Source organism: Diadema antillarum, unplaced genomic scaffold, assembly GCF_040938485.1.
Source record: "Diadema antillarum isolate AM-2024a unplaced genomic scaffold, OU_Dant_1.0 seq00000714_RagTag, whole genome shotgun sequence".
NCBI classification, from domain to species: domain Eukaryota; kingdom Metazoa; phylum Echinodermata; class Echinoidea; order Diadematoida; family Diadematidae; genus Diadema; species Diadema antillarum.
The window spans coordinates 1-26,853 of record NW_027271618.1 but is presented as its reverse complement, the minus strand read 5'-3'; the positions used below and the strand labels follow the sequence as shown (position 1 = coordinate 26,853).

The following is a 26,853-nucleotide window of genomic DNA, read 5'->3' as shown; positions in this document are numbered from 1 at the left end:
CTCTGCTGATTTAACAAAGTTATCTTTATGACTATTCTGTATTGGATGTGGGGGGAAAATGTATATACATTGCATATTAGTGTACCATTTCATCACCTGCACATGATGCTGTGTACCATCTGGCCTCTTTCCAGGTCATATAATGCTGGTTAAGCTCTCAGCTTTAGTAAAATGATCCCTAAGAGCTTGTGGAAAATGAAATCCATGCCTTGAAAACTATGGGGACCTTCTTTCTGGAAGAGATATTAAACCACGCACCAGTCGGCACCCCGGAGTTGGCACTACCACTACAACTACCATAATTACTACAGTGGAAACTCGATATAAGATCTGATATTACAAAATACCTCACACAACAAACAAATTATTCCGGTCCCAATGAATCTATTTCTTTTGTTTTGTATTGTTTGGTGTTTCTTTTCACTACTGATATAACAAAATATCTGATATAAAGAACAAATTGTTTTGGTCCAAAGGATCTCATTATACTGAGTTTTCAGTGTACAATCAACCTCAATACAGCAAGACCAACATTACCACAAACATCACCATCTCAATCACTTGGAGAGTTTGATTGTAAAACATATTAAGCGCCATTTTCAAACGCTGTAATGCAAGTCCATCATCAGATAGAACAAAATAAACCTTTCCAATGATACATCACTTGTTGCATAACAAGGAATATTCTTGAATTTATGACTAAAAATATCCCATATTCTATCATCTTCTGGATTTCGTAGCAGATTTAATTGCAAATATCTCAAATTGACAAGAATGGAGTTAAGTCGTTTTGCAATCAGACTTTTCACTCATTTTATCTCGCATCCGTCACTGCCTCTACTGGCATGGCACAACTAACACCAACCCGTAATAGAATCATATCATCTAAATGTGACAACACAGCATCATCAGAACATCCATCACCACCACTGGCACCATTGGTCAACACCGCCATTACAAGCTACTGCCCCCACAGAATACGATAAACAAGCAGTCATGTCGTGTGAGGGGGACCAGATCTTTATTTGTTCCCGAATTGCATAGGCCGGGCTCGAACGGTTTTAAAGTAGCATCAATCTGCACGTTGCTGCATCATTACACTGTTCTCCTCTGCGCGGAGTTCCAGCGAAACGTCTCAAACAGACCACTGCTCTTCTCAACGGGAGCCGTATCTAGATGAAGTCCCATATAGCACTTTGTAATAAAGCTTTGCAGCAGAGTTATCTGTGAGTATCTATATATCATTCTTTTTGAAGCGTTTTTTTTTTTAACTTTCTTCTTTTTTAAAGGTAGTTATGTTCCATGGAGGGAAAAAAAAAGTAAAGGCTGGAGGGATACTAAATGACAACCCAATGACAAATAAAGCCTCCATACATTACAAAAAAACACATGGTGATGATCAGTTAATGAGGCCAATTTGCACAAAGTAAAACAATTTACAGTACAAAAATTAACACAAACTCGAGACACCAAGCGTGTTTTTCAGACAATTGTTAATCTTATCATTCGAAACTGTGACATACACATGAAATCTCCGACACTGCATGATTTCAAGGCAATGGAGTCGTGAAATTTACAAAAATTTGGAGTTACAATTCTCGACAAATTAACTACCAGTCTTTGGGTGTTCCAATACTTTATTGAAAGCCAGCACCTTTTCCCTCCAACAGTTCCACACATCACGAAAAGATAAATGAAAACGATATATAAACATTACATGTTTCTGCTTTGCCATAACATAATGTATCTGCTTTACTTACCACCACCACCTTTTGAAGAAAAGTACTTGATGGTGAACAAAGTAGTGCAACTGCAGAGAGCCAAACCGAAGAAAAAAAATCAGTTCCTCCTAAAATCCCACCAGGAAATGCCTCACGTGAGAATTATATCGGTTTGGTGGCTCCAGTATGTACACATGTGAATAAAATCATCTAGCTATATGACTACGTCTGGACAAAATAGAGTCTAATATGTTAGGTGAACAGATGTGAATCTTAGTGCGACACAAAGAAGGATTGCATGCAATTTGGGATTAACCGTTACGGTTGAAATCACATGCTATACAAACAGAAGGGGGGCATTTACAATGTTCCCCATTTACAAATCTACGACAGCGGTGTAATGTTCTATCCGACTAGAACTATCCAGATTACATTTATTCCCCCTTTTTCTACTCTTTGTCCTCTCAAGACTGAAGTGGATATTATCCGTAGTTTAATACGTACTACAAGTGTGCTAAATGCCCTCTAGATATGCACTGTCGACATGCTGAAGAAAGTGACTGAATAAAAAGAGAAAGAGAAAAAAAAAAATCACATTCCAGCTTCAGTGATCACCATTTATTAGTTGTCATGAACTATCCCCTATTACGTGACGGTGGCAAATGCATTCAACTTTTCCACCATCCGCAGCTGAGAATTCCACCCCGATTCCCGGAAGGGGGGGGGGGGGCTTTCCTCTATAAAAGCTGCAGGATTGTGACCAAATAGGGCTGATCCATTCTCCTCATCAGACAAGAAGAGAATACCACCTCCACCACTCTGAAACAACATCTGGATGGTTCAGAACTTCCGTCTGCAACCTGCATCGAACAGCAATCCTAAACTATCACGCTTCGATACATGACAAACCATTCACAACTTCCAAGTGTCACTCCTCGCACAGTAGCATGTTGGATTATTTTTCAGCACATATGAGAGGACAACTTTGAACTAGGACTTTACACAGAGAATGCGGTACTTTCCAATATACTCAGACCATCACATATAAATATGCTACTCGAGAAAGCAAGAAAGAAATCAAATTCTATCACACAAGCTACATTAAAAAAAGAAGAAGAAAAGATCAGTTATGACTACCTGGAAGCATTCCATATCCATACACATTATTCATCTGTCTTTGTATACGAAACAAATCAACTATACAATTAAAGGTCTTTGTAAAACATTTGTGATTTTTCAACACCATACCTACAAAAAAACAACCAAACTTTACAGGAATCACAAAAATAAAATATGCAAACATGACAAATTCATGACAACACAGGTAATCCACAATGAATCAAAAGAACTCACAATATTAAAGTATTCCGTAGTTATCCTAACCCATTAAATGGTTCAGATGTGATGGGAGAGCCCCACCCTGGGCTCCTCTGAAAATTTGCAATTTCATCAGTTCAATTTTATTTTATTCCTTTTCTCCAAAAACTGTGCAATTACAGTGAATTGGGTAATTCCATCACAATATTGCAGACTATAGAAAATATCTTGAAAATATACAAAAATATGTTTGAAACAAGTCTCCATTCACGTCAGAAGCTTCCAATCAGAGCATGTATCAGCGACGTTCTCGGGTCAATTACGATATACTGATGGCGCCTAGAGTCACCACGATCTTGTGAAGACTGATGATTCCTAATCTACCATCACCACACAGACCCATGGGAGAGTCAGAGTCAGTTAAAAACAAATCCTTAGCAACAGTCTGCCATAAGGTGTGACTCCTTGAAATGAGGCTAATCAGTAGATCAAGCAAAAAAAAAAAAAAAAAAAATTCACAGTTTTTCTATCCAACGCCACATCATTCAAAATTTTCACAAGAAGCGGACAGTGCGCAACAGCCATGCTCGTATTTGGTTTGGAGAAAAAAAAAGAAAGAATAACCAAGACAGGTTTTAGGCATATCTAACTGCCTATCACTTGCCAAGAACATTCAAAATCAAGATTTTCCTAATTGTTAGAGCAGCTCCTAAGTGATAAGACATAGTGCTTTCATCATTGTCACAACATATCTTTATCAAAGCGTGTCTCTCGAGTTCTGTATTGTAAATGACTTTGGCCACAAATTGGTGCCCCTTCAGCGAGCTATCACAGTGCCTGATTTCATCGATCACGAACAAGGCACAATTTGGCATGTTTTGGTTGACATATCATTGATGTGCAAATTACCTTAGCTACCATGGTACATGGGCTGCCAAAACCTGCGATCCATTCAATCATCTGAATGTAATTTCAACAGAAAAAAAAAGAACAGTTCATTTACAGGGTTCCCACAGCGACAACTTCAAATTTCCATCTAAGACCATCTTTTAAACAATATCAACAATACTTGTTGTTCTCCTATATGATATACCAACCACTACGGCAATGCTGTGTAGAAGTTGCAAAACAGCCAGGGAAAATAATGAACATATGTCTTAAAGGTATTTACACTTGTTGACAGTACATAGGAACAATGGTTGGTTATCTATGATGCATAATTTCTATCTAAATGAAAGAAAAAATAAGAACAACAGCCAGACCTACACACTATTTAGACTCTTGAAACAACCTTTTACTTTGCAAAGACCACCACACATGCTAGTTTTTCCTTTCAATCTCATTTGCAATTTTGAGTTTTTTTTTAAGGTCAAGCAAAGCGTAACTTCCTTTGAAAGCCTGGAGAGCGAATAGATCCCCAGAAGCTCCAAGAAACACACAGCAAAAACAATCCACAAGGAAAAGAAAGAATCAGTAAAAGGAAATAATGCCTTTCTAATGTAATCGATGACACCAATATTCACAGGCTCAGTGGCTCCAGCCAGCCTGTGCATACAATGTATGGGCAGAGAAACTGACGGAGGATTTATACACGAAAGGAGGAAAGGGGATGAAAAGAAAGAACTTAATCAATTGCTGTAATCTGACAAGACACAAATTAGCATAGAATAGTCATGTGACCTTCACAATAATAAAAAAAAAAAAATACACTGCCTATTTGATTATTGCGTCTTCACAAACGTTTCCAGTCACATCAAATATATTCCATGATGAGTTTTTACAGTTTTACTATTTTTTTGTTTTGTTTTTGGTGTGGCTTCAAAAATTCATGATTGAAAAAAAAAATAAATAAAAAACTGAACAAAAAAAAAAAAAAAATTTTCGTCTTTCCCTCTATAAAATACCATCTCCCAGTTAGTTGGAGCTCTCTGCTTCTTTCTTTCTTTCTTTCTTTTGTTTTGTCAATTCCTCACTACTGAACAGTGTAAGAGATAGAGAGATGCCAGGCCGGTTCTCAGAGCTCGCTCTGTCCATAGAGGGCTGAGGAGAAGGACAAGTAGTCGAGGGCTCCTGGCTCGGCGTTGGGACCCTTGTAGGGCGCCATGCGGGCGATGCAGTACTCGGCCTGCTCGGGGGGAAGCTCGCGGCGGAGTTCTTCTGCCAGGATGTAAGGCTGTACGGAGAGACAAGAGGTTACCAGACAAGCTTTTGAACAAAAAAATTATTTCAACAAAAACATCAAACTAAACTAGTGCAATATTTGCAGGAAAAAGGGATGTAAATGAGAATTTCTGTCAAAGCAGGTGCAGTCACAGTACATGGAAACTATACCGAATATTAATTGCTTTATATTGTTTGGGCAGTGTGACCACAAGCTTCTTCAGACGTTACCAGCAAAACTTCCCGCAAAACTTCCTACACGCACCTAAGAAAGTTTCTCACTTCACGCGAAACTATGCCTAGCTTTGTGTAGTGTGACTGCACGGGTGAAATTTTGAGATGTTTGAGACATGACAGTCAATCAATTCATGCTGTTTACAAATGATGTGCATTCTTTTCTATGCTGTTGCTAATTTTAATCTTACCATTTTAGCCTTCCAGCTAAAATGAGCAGAGTTGGAATCTATACTAAGAAAGCTGACAAAGTTGTGCGAATGGTACACATTGTTATTTGTTATGTATTCAAACTAGAGTGGCTAAAGCATCTTAAAAAAATTATTATATATACATATATTAAATCCCATCTGATCCTTCCAGCTAGAAGTGGGGTGGGTAAGAAATCTATTACATAGTGTGACAAAGTTTTGAGAAGGCCCACTTTCAAACTTGTTCTCAAAAAATCAACTGAATATGGAGAATAAAGTCCCTTTAGGCGTCAAGCTTGGGCCCCTGGGCGGTGCAAAGAGGAAAGAGATTTAGCAAGTATCCCCACCTTGTTGTTGGCCAGGACCTTGAAGGAGTCAACCACCTGCTCGACGGTGTCGGCGTCGCTCAGCTCCCTGGTCATGAAGTCCAGGTACGCCTGGAAGGTGACCTGGCCCATGTTGTTGGGATCCACGATGGCCATGATGCGCTGGAACTCGGCGTCGCCCTGCGGAGTCTCCCGCAGGTCGTAGCCCAGGGACACCAGGCAGGAGCGGAACTCCTTGGGCTCCAGGCGCTGGGTGTGGTTCTGGGGAATGGAAGCAGAGGAGATGGGTAAGTTTGCCACCATGATGACACAAGCCATGCACTCAGGGAGAAGTGCTGTGGCAAAGAGGACTTGGCTCTAGCCAGTAAAATAATTTCATTTTTTTTGCCACATATGTATGACGATTGACCTAGTAAAATTGGCAAGTTTTTGTAGGGGAGGGGGTAGGAGGGTTTCTATTTTCCTGAAACAATTATCCCTCACAACCACTCGTAGTTAACATTGCACTCTAGGTAGAACTGCGGTCATACCGTAAGAAAGATTAGTCAGTAACATTGCAGTGATTTCAATCATTTGCCCCCAAAACAGCACACTCCAATTTCAAGCTGATTACTTCCCAGTGGTCAGACATGGCTGTAACAATGACTTTGTAGTTTGATACATCATTAGTTTCACACATCATTACAGCAAGATGCCTGCAGAAAGGTCCTTGGTATGAGAGTTCAAGTGCTAAAACAAACACACACACACACAAAAGAATTAAAAAAAAAAAAACAATCAATAAGGAGGTCTGGCAGAAGAAGCAGACAAATGTCACTGCTCCCATGCCACTAATAAAAAATATATTTGCTATGGTGTTCTCCCCTGCTCCCATGCCACTTATCAAAAATATATTTTGCTATGGTTTTCTCCCCTACATCTTGGAAGTTTATTTGCTTGCTTTTGCCAGATACCATCAATAATGGCAATGAAATTAGGGCTACAAACATTTCTTAACATCAAAGAGGTTTCCAAAGCACTACGAAAGAGATGCTCATATACTACATGTACCTTAAAAGGCACCAATCATTTTCAAATTAGGGAGGCAGGATATGAACAATAGTATTTCATTTGTGCCCGCCCAGCTCAAAACCCACAAAAAGTAGGCCAAAATGAATTTCAACTTTTCTACAGTTTCAAATGATATGTAACTTATTCAACTTGGACCATTCCAACCCATTCAAAAAGTGATTGAAATAAGAAAGAGAAATGTGCAATTTCACAGAAAAGGGAGAAAAAAGGATTTAAAAATGAGGGTCACTCAGACGTGCTGTGCAGAAGCATCAATGAATGTTGTATTTCATAGTGAAAGCAGAGCCTGTCCGAAAAAATATGGTCCAGAAACACTGATAATATCTCAATTATGATTTTGACAGTATGTAGAGATAAAGATTACCCTCCTGTGTGAGACAAACTTTAGAAATTTGAGTCAGTCAACCCAAATAACATATTTGGTCTATTACAGGCAATCCTAATCTGCGACTTTCTGTGGGTTTAGAGCTGGATTTTTACATTTGTTCTCAGGAAGCTTCACAGAAAAAGAGAGAGACTAGGCAGGTCTGTGAACAGAGACTGATGTAAGTCTTTACCTTGTCGAAGTGGTTGAAAGATGCCCTGAACTCCTTGAGCTGCTCCTCCGTGATCCCCATGGAGTCGCGGGTCAGGATGTTGTTCTCGATCTCGTTGATGTACCTGCGGATGGCGGTTAGCAGCTGCTCCCAGCCCACGCGGATCGTCTGGCAAGGAAGGAAGCAAGAGGTCAGTGCAGGTAAAACCACATTGCCATGTGAAAGCCTCACCTCTTGCAGAGCATTTACTTTCTATCACATCATGCTACTTGTGCATGTATGCATGACACATAATACTGCCCTTGTTGACTTTGATCTTCCAACTTTTTGTATGCTTGCTTTGCTTCGTTTGTTTTATTTTATTTTTTCCAAAGGGGTGGGGTGATGGGTTGTATGTGATAAAGCTTTACACAATCTTACACTGTCTCACTGCCATGAACACTTCCATCCATCTTATTTGTACAACTCAGAATATGACAAAGGTTTGTTACACCTCCCCTCTCCTGGTTTCAAAGATAAGGCCCACATGGTACCAAACGTTGGCAATTCGTATTGGTGTTGTTTCACAGCACAGAATCACATGAGCAACACTTCTCCTTCAGCATATGGAAAGGGCATGGGATGAAATAGGAAGCTCACTAAGACAATGCAACTGTCAATGCCGAGAAAACAAATGGCAGAACATGGAGGTGAATGACTGCAAGTAAAGGGGGCGAGGAGGAGGGGTTGGTGGATGGGTGCAAAATTCTGACAGGACTAACCCGCACAGAGTGGTACCATGTCTCAATAAGATACAGTCTCATGTCACAGGCGAGACGGTGAAAGGGAAGAGATTGCACATGGGTCATGCTTACAACGCAAATGCCGCCCCATGTTTTACATGATTTCGTAAGTTGAATAAATTAAGATTACTACATTGGCACAAGTTTCATCAAAATCAGAACTAAAATAAGGAAATTCCAGGATATTAAAGTCAATGTTTTTGACAAAGAAGAAGATGATGAAGAAGAAGCAGACAAAGAAGGAGTAGATGAAAAAGACAAGAAGAGGATGACGATGGAAAGGTAATAAGGGAGACCCACCTCCATGGTGTAACGTGTGTGGGGGTTCTCAAAGATCATGGCCTCCTGCACAGACTTGTTGATGCTCTCCAGCTCATCCATGTTACCCTTGTACTGCAGCACGTTGACTTCGTAGTCCTGGAGGGTCGTCAGCTGTGTCTCCAGGGGCACGTTGACGCCGATGGCGATGTCCATGGTGGACTGCATCTGCCGCTCGATCCAGGGCGCCACCTGGTTGGCCTTGTTGGCGAAGAGCACGCGAAGACGCTCGTGCGCTGGCCGGGGGAGAGAGTCAAGGAGTTGTGTGCGGCTGGCAAAGTAGTGTAGGAGATTGTAGGAGCTTTGACCCGAATCAGGCCGGGCCTTTTTTGGCTATGCTAAAACCGCAAGGGGGGTGGAATGAGGGGGGGGGGGGGGGCAGAATTCGCCCCACCCCCATCTTTTCTACCAGTTATCTTGAAATTAATCAATGAAAGTGATTAATTGTAAAAAATAATCAGGTTTTTATGACTTTCATGGCAGAGTACTGTTTTCCATAGGAAATGTACACAAAATCACAAAATTGTGCCCATTTTGGGGTGACATGCCGTCACAAAAATGGGTGTGGCTTTGCAAAAGTACCCACGGATGTTGCGAATTCGGTCTCAAAAGTTGCACGAGACTTGAACAAAGAAAGTCAAAAAGCCTAGTGATGAGGTCTTCTCGCATTACAGAATTATAGCACGAAACATCGGGGGGGGGGGGGGGAGGGGAGGAGCAGCCAGCCGTTTTAGGGTTAACACATAAATCTAGAAAATGTGTGCCAGTGGCGGGGAGTGCAAGTGAATGCTTGCTGTCTTGCCACTACAGCCTACAGCAGACCCGGACACTATCGACTTAGTGCATCTCACCTGTTTGGCTGAGGTCATGCCTTATTTGCATAATGAGTCAGCATTAGATGAATTCTGAATTTAATGTTTCGAGGATCTCAGATACCAGTACTTTATTTAATTTCAGCCACTCTGTATAGTCTCCAACAGGTTGAACATTTGCTATGCAGACTGAATTTCTATGCAGACTGAATTTTTATGCACTATGACTTTCAATGCAGCTTGCAAACACACAACTGACCTATAGCACTATATAAAGTGTACACCCTTACAGTTCAAACACGAATATCCTCCAATTTTTAGATCTATCAACTCAGTCATCTTATATTCACAGTAACTCAAGAATTTGAAAGTCTTTAAGTATCTCAAATCATCAATAGCCTCTTTGTCATTGCTGTGCGGGTCGCAGCACAACTTTCTCTCTATAGGGGGAACTCCACTAATATCTACAGAAGACAATGAAAAGCTCTTAGATCAATTGTCATCTCTACTTGCTCATAGCCTAAAAGTTGGTCTCTGATGCCCAATAGCATCATGCTTACACGTACCTTTACCCCAAGCGCAGAGGCTCTTGACTACTTAGCAAAATGAACCGAACAAAGTGTACTGAACCGTAATGTGCCAGATGTGGAGCGTTCAAGTGCTCCGTGGAGAAAGTGTATGTCACAAGTTATTTTAGAGGGGGTCACACATTTTGCAGCAACAGGGTAATTCACCTGGCACACTTTGACTACTTACAGATGTCCCAAACAAAGAGAATGAACTCTTTGCATTGTGACGTATGTGCATGTGACGTGCATTCTTCACATGCCAACTTCTGGCACACTTTTGGTACCCTTTCGGAGCACATCAGGAAGTGGTTCACTTTTGGCTCGGTTCGGTCCGACACAGTACACTTCATAGGAGCATTAGAGCACTCCTCTGGCGCGGGTACAGTTCGGTTTGCTTCAAGAGAGCACTTGAATGCACATTAAGATGTCTCACAAAAAAACTGATCACAGACCTGTGTAACTTTTCCTGATCTAAGGTGGCATCATCAAATGTGCCACAATACACATCAACACAAGGCAATAATCCCCACAATAAAATGAAAGCACAAAGACTCCACATAAATTGACTTTTTAACCCGTTACATACTGAATTCTGAAATCCTCATAGACTTAATACTCAGGCTGCCAGGTTCCCATGTGGAACGGGTTAAAACTTGACATAGTTTAGACAAGGATACACTGTTGCTTTGTGGCCTCGCCGGTCAGTGCCTGATCTCGCTCGGGAACCAGCCGACAAAGATCGTCCCACTTCTCACTGATTTCCTGCAGCACAAGTGTCCAACAATGACAAAAATGATCAATTTTTTGAAAAGTATACAGAAATGTTTGATGGATGGGTGAAAGAGATTTTGTCCTTATTTTACATAATTATAAATGCTAGTTGTACAAACTACTTATGCTCCTTCTACCTCTGGACATTTTTAGTTTTGATTGGCAGCAACACATAGAGTGACTGCCAGTCTTGTACTGAACAATCTCACAATGATGTTCTTGTGCACTCTGCACTGTCTGAATACAAATTCTCACTCTTATTTCATATGAATTGCTCTATATTATGCAGATTACACATATGGATAAACAGGGCTTACCATGCTACAAGTAATTTTTTCCCCAGCCCCCCAAACATGACAAAGAAAAGAACAATTCTCATTACAATGGGATTGTCAAAATCTTGGTCCTACTGCATAGTACTGTCATAAATTCATTTTTTGCATATTTATTGTTCTTAGAATTTCTCATATATTCCTTTGTTTGTTTGACTTTTTGTTTTTCGTTGTTTTTTTTTAATGAAATTTGTCCGTGACAGTGTTCCTAAACAAGAAAATATGTTACTAATTGATTTTAATCAATATCAGTAAAACCCCTAAATAATCATGCTTTTATCAAATTTGACTGTAAGCGCTGCTTGCATTGAAATTGGACAAGAATTCACATTTTTGAGCAATTTTGGGTTGACATGCATGTACATATTAGTGCATAACTATGAAACCGCATGAATGGGCGTCGCAAATTTGGTGTCCATAGATGCGGGAGACTGGAAAGAAAAAAGTTGTGAAACATTGTGGCAATGCCTGTTTTGCGATGGCAATTCATCGCGAGGAATGTCAAGAGGGGCTCTGAGGCCCCCCCCCCCCCCCCCACCTCCCCCACCCAGGCCTAGTCAGGGTTAACAAGCACTGAGCAATCGATGTTATGTCATACCTGTACTGTAAGAGTGGTGTATGGGTTCTCCAGAGCGTCAGGCACGTCATGCGTCCGGACGGCCTTCATGATCTCCGTGGCGAGCTGCTTGATGTCGGTAAGCTCTTTCTCTGCCTGAGGCAGGGTCTGCTTGAAGGCGTCGTGGGCATCCAAAAGGTCCTGTGGGTGACAAACGATGCAGGGAGTGATTCATCATGTGGTTCACGGCTTCTTCTGCTCCTTCATTCATTTCTCATGTTACCAGACATGTATAGCTCATGCTCAACAAGTTCCACAAATATCTCATTTTAAGCTGCTGAGGATGAGTTGATTTTGCTATAAATACACATTTTTCCACAAACACCTGCCTCAGTATCCTGGGGACCTACAGTGTGTAGTCTTCAGCAGGTCAAAGTGGAATACAATCTGCTGTTCAAAGATGGCCAATACTAAGAACAATGTCTCAAAAAATTCAATGGATCACTGACCACCCTTTCTTAAGTGTCATCTTTTGAAATGAAGAAACAGATTGCAGTAATCATTTCAAATTCGGCCTCTGATGTACCCTCGTGCCCCATCATTGGAAATGCCCAAATATATTGAAACTGATCAGCGGTCAATTTTCAGAGCTGATCAGCTGAACTCTCAGTATGTACACAACAGGAGATGCGTGACACCGAATGAAAGAATTCAGATTATGCTTTTCCACAAGATTCGGGAAGGAAATATATTGAAAATTGTATGCAGAACAAAATAAAATGACATGATGTCCCTTCTTTTTCCAAAACTTGCAAACTCAAGAGTCTCACAACAGTATGAATCCTCTTCTTCTCCCACATGCCAAACCAGACATTTTTGGAAAAAGAGCATCAGAAATTGTACACCTTTCAAATAAAAAGAAAAAAAAAAGGAAGAGAAGAAACTAACCGACTACTTTGTAACAAAGTTTTGAGCAAATTAGCAAAGTTGGCACACACAACATAACAAAAGAGAGTATTGCTCTGCAGACAATTCTAATCTTATTTAATGTGTGACATATTGCTAACGTGTGTGTGTGTGTGTGTTACTCTAAGCCAGATCTCATAATCCAGTAATCCAATTGTGATTACAGCTGAAATGGAAATGGCCTTCAGCTCATTTTTCACAGAGCAGTCCCATCAACTCCTCCCCCTCCCCCTCCACATCAGCATCCTCCCCCACCCGTCCACACCCCATAGGAACTCACCCTGATTTCTTCCACTGTGTGCACGATGAACATGTCCATCAGGTCCTCCCTGGCGCCATCCATCCAATTGTTGAAGGGCGCCCCCCTCTGGGCAAACTCCATGTGCATGCCATCAATCACCTCCAGGATCTTGACGATGTTCTGCAGAAAGTTTGGATGTGGGCGAGGCAGACAGAGAGAGAGAGAGCATTGGTCATTTGTTCATGAGGGCAGTCTTTCTCTTGGCGGCACAACTTCATCTGATCGCAGATCAAATGTATCTACCTGTCCCGCATATTTGGAGACTCTGAGTGCGTTTTGAGTTAAAGAGATCTGACTAATAGTTATTACTGCATGTGAGCAATGAGGAGGTAATTTGGAATAGGGCTTGGGCAGTATTCATAACAGACTGCTGCACAGTGAACACTGGTAGGTGTACATTCAGATGCATTGATACTGGATAAAACGCTGTACATACCAAGCCATGTCACAAAGTGATAGGGCCTACTCATTGCACGGTACTAGCTCTTTTGTCGCGAATGGGTCTGTGGAAGACTTTAACCTGCTTTGTGTGGGTGCAAAGCTCACAGTCCCATCTTTCCATAAGCAACTACAACATCTTGACACGAAATAATTGATGGTTTGTACATTCTGCAAGGTTGCTTTGGAAGACATATCAAAGTCCCATCTTTCCATAAGCAACTACAACATCGTGACACGAAATCATTGATGGTTTGTACATTCTGCAAGGTTGCTTTGCATGACATATCAAAGTATGTGCACCTGTACTAACAGCAAGTTTCAACGCATCAACAGATTCAATGCACATTTAAGGAGGATCGATTATGGCATGAAAACTGCAACACTCCACACTCTTCTTGAACTATCCATCAGACATCAAAACCAAAAGATTATCGCTCGAAGATCATCTGCAGAGCACGATGGACCTGAAAACCAAGGTCAGGCATTCTTGCCCCCTGCCCATTCTCCCCCCTGACAGGCCAACTCTGCATACTCACATCCAGGGCCTCTCTCCGTTTCATGGTGAGCGAGCCCAACCTGTCCCATTGTTCACAGATCATCTGACATCGCTGGTTGATTGGTTCTATGTCGTGGTACTCAAGATCACTGTGGCAGAAGAAGAGACAAGCCAAGCACATTGAGGTGCAACATAATTTTTATACAGCAAAAACATAGTGCCTTCATTCTAATTACAGTAGCTGTATGTGTCAAATTCCCACCTGTAATATTATTGTACTCATAATACAAGTGTTGGAACTTCCTTTAGGTTCCCTGATTTTGAATTATTCCTATAAATGACTGAATTGTTATGCTGATGTAAATACAAAGTGTAGGCATACAAGTCATGAATTCTTGTACTGTCTGACCAAAATATATGTATATATGTATATCTTTTTTTTTTTTAATTCTTTATTTGAATTTAGTTCAGTGGTACAAAATCCACATTCACAAAAACAAAACAAAACATCGTATAAAGACAAACAACATTATACACAGACATTGTACAGAGACATGTCTACCTTAACTTTATGACTTATTTGACCAAAAACAATTGTAATTGCTCATATTTTCTCTTTCTTAGACACAAGTCACATTTCGGGAGAAGACATTTTCCCCTCCAAACTCACTTCATTTCCTGAGCGATGGCTGCAATCTGCTCGACGCGGTCCTGGTGAGCTGCTAAGTCACTCTCAAAGGCTGTGTGCTTCCTCAGCATGGCCTGTTGGGAAAGAGAATGCAGACAAACTTTCATTGGCCTGGCACACGAGGGAGCCAAACACACACACACACCTTTACTAAGACATGATGACTCAGGCTGGATCGCCCATTCTGATTTTTCATTCAGGAGCCATCATGTTTTCTGCTGGCTTGACTCATTCATCTACGCTCACATACAGGTAATGAAAGCAAACATAGTTCTGCTTGGCCATGTAAAATCTTTGCTCTCGGTAGTCCATTGTCAACTGCATACACAAAGTTCCTCTGTATTGTTGGACAAGATATTGCACCACGGGGGCATTTCATGAAGGAACTTGTCAGATAAAATATCTGACAAGTCAATTATATCCGACAAGTTCAGAGAAATCAGCCAATTAGACTAAAGAATTTCTCAAAACTTGTCGGATATAATTGACTTGTCAGATATTTTATCCGACAAGTTCCTTCATGAAATGCCCCCCTAATCCTCTTTTATTTATCTTCCCATATCTATTATATATCTCCCTAACACATCAAAGGACACATGAGCACAAGTTCATACATTTTGATTGCACAAAAGAAAATATAATCACTAAAACAGTCACAAAGACAAAGCAGTGGAGTTTTGACAGTTGATAGTTGGAAGGGTTGACAAGGCAAATTGGGGGAGTTGTGAGGCTTGTTACCTCCGCCAAGGGAGGAGGTTATGTTTTCATTACCGTTGGTTTGTTTGTTTGTTTGTTTGTTTGTTTGTTTGTTTGTCTGGGTGCAAAATAACTTCAAAAGTTGTGAACAGATTTGGATGAAACTTGCAGGAAAGGTTGAGAACGACACAAGTAACAGATGATTTAATTCTGGTAGTGATCCTAGAACTTTCATGGATTTTATGAAGGCTTTTCGACATTTTGGCAGGTCAGGTCAATGAACTTCAGAGTTCCAGCAGCTAACTTTTTAGGTTTTCATATGCGTACTAGAGTGCATGCTCTAGTTTCTGGTCCAGGGCAAGGCGCGCCAGGCAGCTGGCATTGATGGCTTAACCCTAAAAAGACTGGGGGGGGGGGGCCTAAAAGGCCCCCCCCTCGACATTTCGCGCGATTACTCAGCAACACGCAATGCTCTCGCCGCGATGCTATATGACTTTTTTCTTTCGAGTTTCCCGCACATTTTGACACCAAATTTGTGACGCCCGGGGGTACGGTTCTGAAGTTACATAACTTTTTGTACATGCACGTGAGACCGAAAATGGCTCAAAAATGTGATTTTGTGTACAAAGTCAATACAAATTGAGTTTTATCACATGGTTCATATAAATATGCTTATTTTTACTCTCAATGGCTAAAATCAATTTGTTTCAGTAGCAATATGCTTCAAAAAGGGTCTGCCACAAATTTTGCTGAAAAAAACAACAAAAACAAAAGGTCGAAAAAACAAGGAAATACATAAGAAATTCATAAAACAATAAAATAAATAAGAAATTAATTTTGATACCGATTTTTTTTTCAAGTACATTTGCTAAGAATGCTACAAAGAATATCTAGACCAAAAATGAGCACTTTTGGAGCTCTATTTACTGATTTAGATAAAAAAGTCTGATTTCTCGCATAAATTAGCATAATTAATCAAAATGAAATAAAAGAAGACTATTTTGGAAAATTTAAATATACGATCTTGTAGATTACATCGCACACTACCATTGTGCAAATTTCCGCGGCGATCGCGCGATCCACGGCCGAGATCTTAAGGGGGGGCCCTTTAGGCCCCCCCCCAGTCTTTCGAGCTACCAAAATAGCCCAGTCTTTTTAGGGTTAACAAAAGGTTTCTATATTGGGCAATCGGTCAATTTTCAGCATGCATACGTATGGGTAGAAATCACTGATCTCTCCGGAAGAACAAGATCATTGGTGGAAAATAGCAGCTTGGCCGAGGTCTGCATTCTCAGAGTGCTCCTCTAGTTTTGATATGTGTTACATCTCAGTTTAGCCTCAATATTTCCTTCCACTGAAAAAAAAAATCAACTTTAAGAAAAAAGTTGAAAGTAAGATTCAGTGTTCACAATTAATAATATCAATCATCATATCCTTTATTAATGAAATCCTGTTCGCTGACTGGTCTACATAATGCCACGTGACTTAACATAGCAAATAGAAAATAGTGCTTCTCTGGTCTCTTCAACTAGAGGCTCACAGTGCATATTTGTTTATGATCATTCAAATGAGGTATCTCAACAGCAAAAATAAATAAATAAATAAAACAAACAAACAAAAACAGACAAATAAATAAAAATAAAAAAATCAAATAAATAAATAAATAAAGACAAAGACAAAACAAACAAAGAAACAAACTATCCAACAAAAAGGTTGTATTTCATCATTCAATCCTTCCCTGTCATAGAAGAGATCATGTGTGCCTGACCCAAAGTGAGGGGGCCAAGGTCATGTCCACTCACCCTGAGGTCATTCAGTCGCATTCCCTTGAAGTTGTTGTCCTGGAGGATCTCCTCCTTGCCGGTAGCCCAGGCCTCGTGGATTTCACACTTGTGCTTGAACTTCTTGGCAAGGTGGTCCAACCTCTCCAATCTGTGAGAAAAAAAAGAGAACGTTGCAGAGTTTGGCGAGAGTTAAAGGTATTTTTACCATCGGGAGCAGTGATTTACCAAAAAATTGCTTTTAAGTTATCACATTTGATGCATATGTGTAGGTTAGGTGTATCACAAAACATCCTACCAAATAAAAATTTTGCAATAAAGCCTAAAATATAAGGAAATATCACTCTTTTGCTCACTGAACCATAACTGTGGACGACTTAGTCTTGAACCTATTTTATAATAACTATTGTTAAAATAACTATTTTGTATATATAACAATACTTAACATTGATGATATTGATGAACTCTTTTTACACTGGTTGTTTTTATCCCTAACTCACATTTTAGAACTATTTTGAAGCACTAAAGCTGGGTTTTGGTTTTATCTGCAAATGGTGAATGCTGCCTTTAAGCACCAAATAAGTGCAATCAATAACTGCTTCTGGCTCCGTACCAGTGGGCGACGGTGGTTGTAGTGTTTGAGGCAAAATTTTTGCTGCTGCACTGATGGATATCAGTCCACACCCTTTCTAGCCTCCAGTGCAAAATTCATCAGGCAATAAGGTCTTGATCAAGTGTTGGCGACTGCACATTTAATTTTACATTCAGTCCAGTATTTGGCTATGATTGCATAGTCTAATGCAAGCAAAAATATATTTCTTTCATGACAATGTATCACCAACAATAGGTATAAATAGCAGTTCATGATCTTTTGAGGAAGAAATCTCATACAAGTAAACAATTAAAAAAAAAAAAATTAAGATGTCAGTGGCTTCTTGAAGGAGCATTCACTTCACATAAGGTGCAACAGATGAAACAGACCTACCAAATGAGATAAAGACACAGCTAAGACACTGAGCATTCAAGTGACACAGTCAGAACAACTGTGTCAATGATTAAGGCAAACTCCTTTGCTGTCTGAGGACTATAGCCCACTTACCTCCTCATACCGGCCAGTAACCAATCTTCAAAACCTTTCTCTGAATGCTCCAGACCCTTCCATGCTTTGTTGATATCCTGTCATCGTCATGGAAACACCACACAAAAGAGAGAACGTGTTTTAATTTCTTCTGATGTTGCTGCTTTTTTTTTTACGTTATAAGCAGAAAGTGCAAACATCCAAAAGGCATTTACAGCCTTATTCCACAGCACCAGAATCGACTATTACTAACAGCTCTTCCTCATTTTTGTTTGTTTTGTTTCTGAATGGTTGGTAGAATTGTTGTTTGGAGTCTTTCCTGATAAATCACTTCATGAACAAATCAACAAATGTTATCACTATGCTAATCATAGCGATTTGAAAAATTGCTCCAGGCTGAATGACTGAAGCCATCTGGTAACTATGGTATATGTAATCAATGCAACAACAACAAAAATTGAACTAAAACAGTATTCAGAACATGACACTCAGTTCACATATAGCTTATTTCTATTCACTCAAATGAAAGCATGCACACTCTTAAAAAGTCTCTTAACTCTTGTGTCATCCAAAGCTATTTCTTGCCTTGCATCTCCAACTATTACATAAGACATTTGTAGGCATTTCATTTTGCATTTGTTCTCTTTCTACACTGATTTTATTTTATTTTCTTTTCTACTCTTAATATCTTCCTAGAGTAGCTTACCGAGACAAGTTTGCCATTGCTGGGCATGTACGGAGGTCGGTTGCTGAGCTGCAGTTTGGTTTGAAGTGTGTTGAAGTTCGTCTCCAGGCGGGCCTTGTCCTCTGCCTTGGGCGGCTTTTCCTTGGCCCGGTACAGGCGGAAATCGTCCAGTTTTTTCTGCATAGATATACACATAACAGAGTTTTTTGTGGCTGTTGTTCATCTTCTTCCTAAGAAGGTGCGCAGCTGCAAACAGTTGCACAGATTTTGAGGTTTTACGGTCAAGAACAGATACAGGAATTAGTACATAAGTCTGTGGATACCACTTACTGACACCAGGGCTCGACACTAACGGTGGCCCGGTGGCCTGGGGCCACCAAAAATGAAAGTCGGGCCACCAAACTTCAAAAAAGTTAAAATTTGGTGGCCCGCCTCGGGCCCTCAAAATTTTGTGAAAAGTAGGGGCCTATGTCAATAAATTCGTAACTTTTTGTGCCGGAAATGCATAAATGCATGCAGTGAGTGTGTGACTCATTAAAAAAAACCAGGACTTTTAATGTTTTTTATTGTTTTTTGGGGGGGCCACCTCTCTCGGGCCACCAAAAATTTAAAAATTGATGATTTTGGTGGCCCCATCGGGCCACAAAAAAAAGTTAGTGTGGAGCCCTGCTGACACTCATGCTATGCACTAACAACCGGGGTACCATGGGGACTGTCAGAAAAATGGTGTGTACACACTTTGTCATCTGAACATCTCAATGGTACGAACTGCCTAGAATGGCATCATCTACAGCATACACTTCCATACCAAATGTAGAATTGTGCCGATACACTGACGATGGTTCAAGACATCACAAGTTGACATGTTTAATACACAAAAAACAAAAACAAGTAGAGCTATCTGCAGATCCACAATACACAAAACTAATTTTGTCTCTACTTCCAGAATGTACAAGTTCCAAATTTCCTGAATCACTATCAAAATCTGTGATACACAAAGATATTTTCACTAGAGAATACACAATATCAATGTTTCTAAAATTCAGATTATACTAAGGGTAAGTGATCTTCCTTTAATCATATTCTTTAGTTTCCATACTGTATTTTTTCAAAACACATACATTTCTACCACACAAGTTATTACATTGATAGCAAAACCACTTCACTAAGATGAGTGGAATATTTCACAAGGGGGGGGGGGGGGGGGGTGGGTGGGAAGTGGACAGAACATAGACGTTGATATCATACATCACAAAGTGGCAAGAAATATTCTTACTGCGTCAACTTACTTGAGTTACCACTTTATGGCACAGAGTGACAATTTCACACTAGTGTGTAATGATATAATTCCAAAACCAATCATATCACAGCATTTGGGAGAAATTGAAAGGAATGAAAACAGAAGAGTGAACATCTACTTTCTTCAGAATCAAACCGAAGAGATGAGAAAGAGAAAGTGGTTCCCAAAGTGGGGCTACATTTCCATTCAATTCTAAATCATTGCGACATCATTAAAATGCACATTTGTTCTGAAATTTTAGCAGACTTTTGTCCAGTGCAAAAATTCTAAGCATAAAACACACAATAGAAAAAACAAAACCCCAAAACAAATACAGTTCCTCTAACAGCCATAGATTTCAAGAGGAAAAAATATATCAGCATCAATGACACTCTGACCATACAAAATTTGTGGCTGCATATAGCAATGTGATAAAACAGACGCAACCATGAAATTAGAAAAGATTACATATGATCAATGAGGGGGAAACAAGTAAACTGTCATAACCTTGTTTGTTGCCATGGTAACAAGTAAAATGCAGAAAGAATGGGATGTCATCACTGGAAACAGTTTACAGTGTATCTAAATTATAAGATGGATTATAATGAGGTATAAAAATTGCTAACTTCCCCTGCCATTAATATGATGAGTTTTTTATTTGTTTGTTTATTTGTTTTTCATGTTGCTCTTCAATTCTGTTTCTATTTCCTTTTCAATTTGTGCTTTTGTTTCTGTTTTTGGTCTTATTGCTGATTTAGTTATTAAACATAGGTCTGCCTTCTTACCAGCAAATGGTTACGTATGCATGATATGTTGCTAGACAGTTCAGATTCAAAGATTCAGGATGAGAACATATCTCTCCCGACATTCAGTCCTAAGTGGACCACCTCTACACAGATCAAGCTAGCATGGCTGCCTGATGTACCGGAGGACTCTTTTCCTCACCTGCATTTCTGGTAGAGTGTTTTCCTTGAGCGTCCTGTCTTCCAGCCAGGGCTTTTTCCTTTCAATCCAATCAAGCAGCTGTCAAGGAACATGATATGATGTTGTAAGAAAGAGAACACAAAGGGGACAATAATTATTATAAACATGACAGAGCCTTTCAAAATTGACTCATCATTTAAGGAAGTTCATGGTAACAACTGAATGATTGGTATATGCTTTTCTTTCACAGTACTTGTCTTTGCTGCTATTTTCTTTTTCTTCTTTTTTTTTTCTTTTCTTTTTTCACCTGGTAATAGACTCCATGTTAGGGCAGAGAATTCATTGCTTACACAATATGGCCAGTCATGAAGATTTAGCATGAAAATCTCTCAATTATATGATCGTCTTGCAAAACCCACTTTACGATCTCCACATATTGCCATTGAGTGCAGAAGTGTCTTGGTGTTGAGCGGACAAGTTTATGTACTGTAGATGCACACTTGCTGGCATTCACAAAAGGTAAGATTGACAGAACTTTAAACCTGCTGTATGTATCAACAGAGATAGAAAGCCCATCTTCTAATCCCCAAACTGGAATTATCCTCTGAACAAAATTTGCAAACACTGATGAAAGCAAGGACAAAGATTGCTTGTACAATGAGGAGTACAGCTAAGGAGGAAATTTGCTGCTGAAGAGTGATAGACAGAAGGAGAATATTAGACAAAGACTCTCTGCAGAAAAAAATAAAAATAAACAAAATAATGGTAATAATATAATAAAATAGAGTGAATATTAAGAACATGATTATGCCTACTAGCATGTATTATATGCTGAGCAATCTTAATTATAAAAAAAGAAAATGAAATGACAGCCATCTAGAAATCACCATCAATTAAGGTTATCCTCTCAACTGCGAGGGACTTTGACATCAGCAGTCTCACAAACAATTCAGCATGCAGAACGCAATGATGTCTGTAATAACAAGGTAAATATGACATTTATAAAAAAGGGAGAAAAAATAATATGCAGAATATACGGAAAAACAGGCTTTCACACTTACATCACTGGCTAGCTTCTCATACTCGTCCATAAGACGTTCATTCCCTTGGTTGATTGCCAGAACCTTGCTGATACGACCGGCTGCGTTCTCTGCCTGCAAGAGGAAACGAAAAAAAAGTTGGTCTCAGATCCTCAGTCCAAACAAACTCTTCTGAGTGAAGGTACTCGCCATCATCAGAACTTTCCTCTGTTCACTGTTCAGTTTGACTTAAAATTTAAAGAAGAGTCCTTTTTCAATTACCCTTATGGTAAAAACACCATGTAGTTATGGGCTCTTGTAATCTTTTTTTCAAGGATTATACTCCAGTTGATAAAAACCAGAATACTTAATATTTCACTCTCCTTTCCAGTTTTATGAAGGGGTAAACAATCTGTACGGTTCTGAGGACGCTACGGCAGCAGATTTAGCTCTTACGTACTGATTCCCATAGACATGAACACTGAAGATAAAAGTGCATATTGACATGGAGTATCCAAAAATGAATTCCACACACAAATCGATAGAATGTTCAACAGGAGAACATTTTGCATATCAGCACAATGTCTACTACTCCACTTTCAATGGCAAGGCAATCTTTGCTGACTCGACAAACCTTCAAACCTTCCGAAGTCCAGCAGAGGTCCACTCATCACTTTCCTGTATTCTACATTTGTGTGGAGGTTTTTGTAATTTTTTTTTTTACAACACGACAGACGATAGATATTTCCAATGATATATCCCATTCAGACCAGCACACAAAATACACCGTCTTTCCTGAAGCTACTTTGGGAATGAAAATGGCATGGCAGGTCAAGTTTCTCGCAACATTGCGAGAAGACGGCGAGCTTCTTGGTAGCTCCCGTAAGGAAAACCACTCACTGCATCTCTGGACCCAGCTGCCTCGGGGACAGACAGAGCGTCAAAACTTGATGGACCAACGCAGAATTCATTTCACTTTTCACACGGTTCACGCCCTCACGGGCGTGAAATCATCCGTGGACTTGACTTCATTAAAATTTCATGTGGCTATCGCTTGGACTGAGCGGGAACCATTTTGGCAGCTGTTCCATCAAGTTGCTTCTTTCTTTAATCACTTTCACAAATTGATACAATGTGCAGATAAAAATGCATTAGCATTCAAAGAAGCCACTTCCATTTGCAAAAAAGAAAATAAACAAAAAACGGTTGCGCATCCAAAGAACATAGCTAATGAGTTGATAGATGGAAGAATTACACTCTTGAAAAGTTGGATAATTTCTTCTCTAACAGTTTTCTCTTTTACTTAATGCATCATGTAGGACTTTATCATACCATCTTCATTTTCTTTTCTTTTTAAGCATGTGCACTGACCATATACACCACCCCTTCGAACAAGATTGAAATTTCAGTTCTATCTTGGTTTCATTACTGAGAATTTCTTTTCCAAATATCTTATTACCTTTGTCATTTTAGAAAGTTTTACACGTTTCAATAGCCCGTAATTCTTTCATCTTTTTTTTTCGTCAAGTGGCAAGCCTAATCTTTCAGTTCTCTCATGTTCTGTTGATGATTTCCTGAATCACTGAAGAGCACAATTCTCTGCTCTCAATCCCCAACCCTCCCCCCCCCCCCAAAAAAAGAACCACTTTAATCAAGTTTCCCTTCCACTAGTTTTCCACTCTCACCTTCTGAGCTCCAGAGAAGGCATGGTAGTAGGCAGACACATAGGTCATGATGGACTTGTCATCAGGCCTTGCAGTGTTGATCAAGTCTGTACGAAAGCAAAAGATATCCAAAATACTGGCATTACCACATTTGAAATGGTCATTGCCTGTTCACACAAATTTACACAAACACACACTTTATGTCTTGAATTCACAGAAGAAACCAAGCCAGGTGTATTATGCATCCATACCTCACATTATTATTAAAGAATAATGCACAAACTCGTATTTATAGCAGACTATTGTTTCAGGTTGCATTTGGCATTCTGAAGCATTCCATACGGTAATCAATTCTGTGAGAGTAAGAAAGTAAGAAGTTACAAGCCCAAGTAAACTTTGGGTTATGAGATAGTATTGCACAAGTACCAAAAGCTACAAAATATTACAGTGTCCCAGAGTGTATTTTGCAAGCTACACAGTGCTTAGACAGATATGGGATTTGTGGGGTTTGTATCTACTATAAATTTTGATTTTGATTACTTGTCAGTGTGATTTGTCACATTTCTCGTCATCTACGTTAAGGTGAAACTGTGTGTGATACTTTATGTATCTTATCTGTTTTCAAAGGAAAAAGGTGTTTCGTCTTTTTGACATATGGGTTGATTTCAAATGTTTACGGGTCTTTATCATCCATATCAATACTGAACCACACATCTATCTTTCATAAAGAGGAAAATTTTAAATAAAAATGTGTTCAGTGACTCCAATATGGTTCAAAGTAATCGCACACCACAGGGCAATCTCTACAGCTAAACACTTTCATGTCACACCATACATCCTATACGGCACTAGGGTTACGTTCCCCAATCGGAAGGAAGCAGATCAGGCATCGTTGGAAGACTGTAATGGCATTAGGGTCAATATCAAAATTGAATTTGGTGGAACATGTGTAATGATATTACCTCAGTACATGTGTTCCACTTGGAATTGAATACAAGCACGCTTCAAGAATAATTGGATTCAACCCACATACAGCAGTGACTCCAAACATTAAAAAAATGGCTTAATGCCATTAAAAAAAAATAAAAAAATGAGGAAGGAAATAAATAATAAATACTCTCAGATGATTAAACAGGCTCTTCCTCTTATACTGGCCAAGAAATCAAATGAGACAATTAAGGATGTCCTCTCTTTGAAGAGGCAGGCTTAAGTGTTACACACTTCTTTCAACTTTACTTCCATCTGCTTTTAAGGTGGAGATTTGGTTGTTGTCGTTGTCCAAGGAGGAAGCCATAATTTTCATTCAACTTCCAGCAGAATATCCTCCGATAGGAGTGAAGTCCTTTAATATGTTGCCATGACCAGGCTTTTAAAATCATCACATGCCCAGAGGCCATTAAGATAAAAAGTAAAAATCATGCCTACAATATAACCAATCTACAGTGCGCAAAGGATTCCTTGCCAAACTGCACCTACATGTGCATTCCAAAGATAAAAATTGAGAGAATCAGGAACATACTTCAGCCATCACACCGTTTATTAGGTAGAATGCGCATAACAATTGTTCAATGCCCAAATGTAAGACCTGAAGAAGTATGGAAGTACCTTTCTAATATTTTCAACCACGGTCATTGCTCACCTGAATTCACATGGGTGCTCACATTTATGGTAACTAATCCAGGAGTATCTGATTTATGTAGAATTTCTTCATTTTGCTGAGCAAAGTTTGTAAAACAAATCACCATTGGAATTTTATTTTACACAATACTAAGAACAAGAAAATCTATGAAAATAATAATAGCAATAATGACAATAATAATAATTCTGATAAATGAAATAGACGAAAAATTCAACATTGAATTAAAATCATATTCCTTCCCATATAAAAGGGGCTAGTTACTCACCCTCTGGGTCCACATTCGTGGGATATCCAGGTGCTTCTCAGCAACGGAGAAGGCCAGTTCCAGATTGTGATAGGGTCATCCTGTGAGAAGGGGGTTGGGGCAAGGCATTGGTAGAGGAGGGGGGTGGGTGAAGGGGAGGCAAGGGGGAGGCATATGAAACACCTTGTAAAGTTCTTGGGGGACACTTCTCTTTTTTTTTTTTTTTTTTTTTTTGGGGGGGGGGGGGGGGGCAACATAAGCCCAATACGAAACGCCACAGCAGAGAGATGGTGCGTATCAAGCAAGAGATGCCCTCCACCGCCGTCCACGTGAAAACAGACGATTAAGCACGTGCATTAAGTGAAGGAGAAGGCAACCTGCACAGTTTATTGCACAACATTGCTCTCAACAAATGCACTCACATGCATCCAAATACGAAAGATTCAGACATTGAGACAGACTCGCATGAACACATGCGGACAGACAAGCACATACACAGATATACCACTCCTCCACACAGATATACCACTCCTCCACACAAATTCACCACTACATTCATAATCATTGAAGGTTTGCTTTTGTTCACACTGCAAAATGAGTAATTATGCAAGAGGTGACAACAAAAATGGGCAATCAAGGGTTTTGAATCATGGTTTTCCTCCAATGCAATACTAGCACTTTCTCATGGTCAGTCAATTAGTGCCATCTTTAAAAACTTGTCATATTTCTTAACAGACTAGCCTATTAGATGCTTTTAGTCTCCCAAAAAAAAGAAGAAAAAAAAAGGAAGAAAGATACATGTATTCTGAATACAGAGGAATAGTTTGAGGTGTTAACCAATCATTCGTCATTCCCACACCCTCCCCCCCCCCCCCCCCCCCCCGTTTCTTTTTTTTTCCCTTGAGCTTCTCTGCTGATGTCTTGCTGTGTGCCACTATCTCTAGCTACCCTTGTGTTTAGCCCATGACTTTAAAGATCAATTGACCTACCATACTTGGGTGTTATAACCAGGAAATGTCAATCACATTAAGTAATTATTTCCCACATTATTAGGTCTTTGTTTGACATGTTTTTTCCCCCAAGTCCCACTTCATAATGATTCACTTGCACCTGAGCTACCCTTTCAACCAGTCAAATTAAAATATATCTTTTAAAAAAAAAAATCATAGAATATATGAACTGAAGATGTGGCAATCAAATTCTGCTTCTCCGAGTTTAAAATGTCATTAGGGCTGGGGCAAGGTCTCGTTTGTGTT

General features: G+C 39.7%; 1 pseudogene; it reads right to left on the bottom strand.

Moving 5' to 3' along the window:
* Positions 1 to 1,002: 1,002 nt before the first annotated feature.
* On the bottom strand, positions 1,003 to 25,662 carry LOC139737904 (alpha-actinin, sarcomeric-like; annotated as a pseudogene).
* Between the last annotated feature and the right edge of the window lie 1,191 nt (positions 25,663 to 26,853).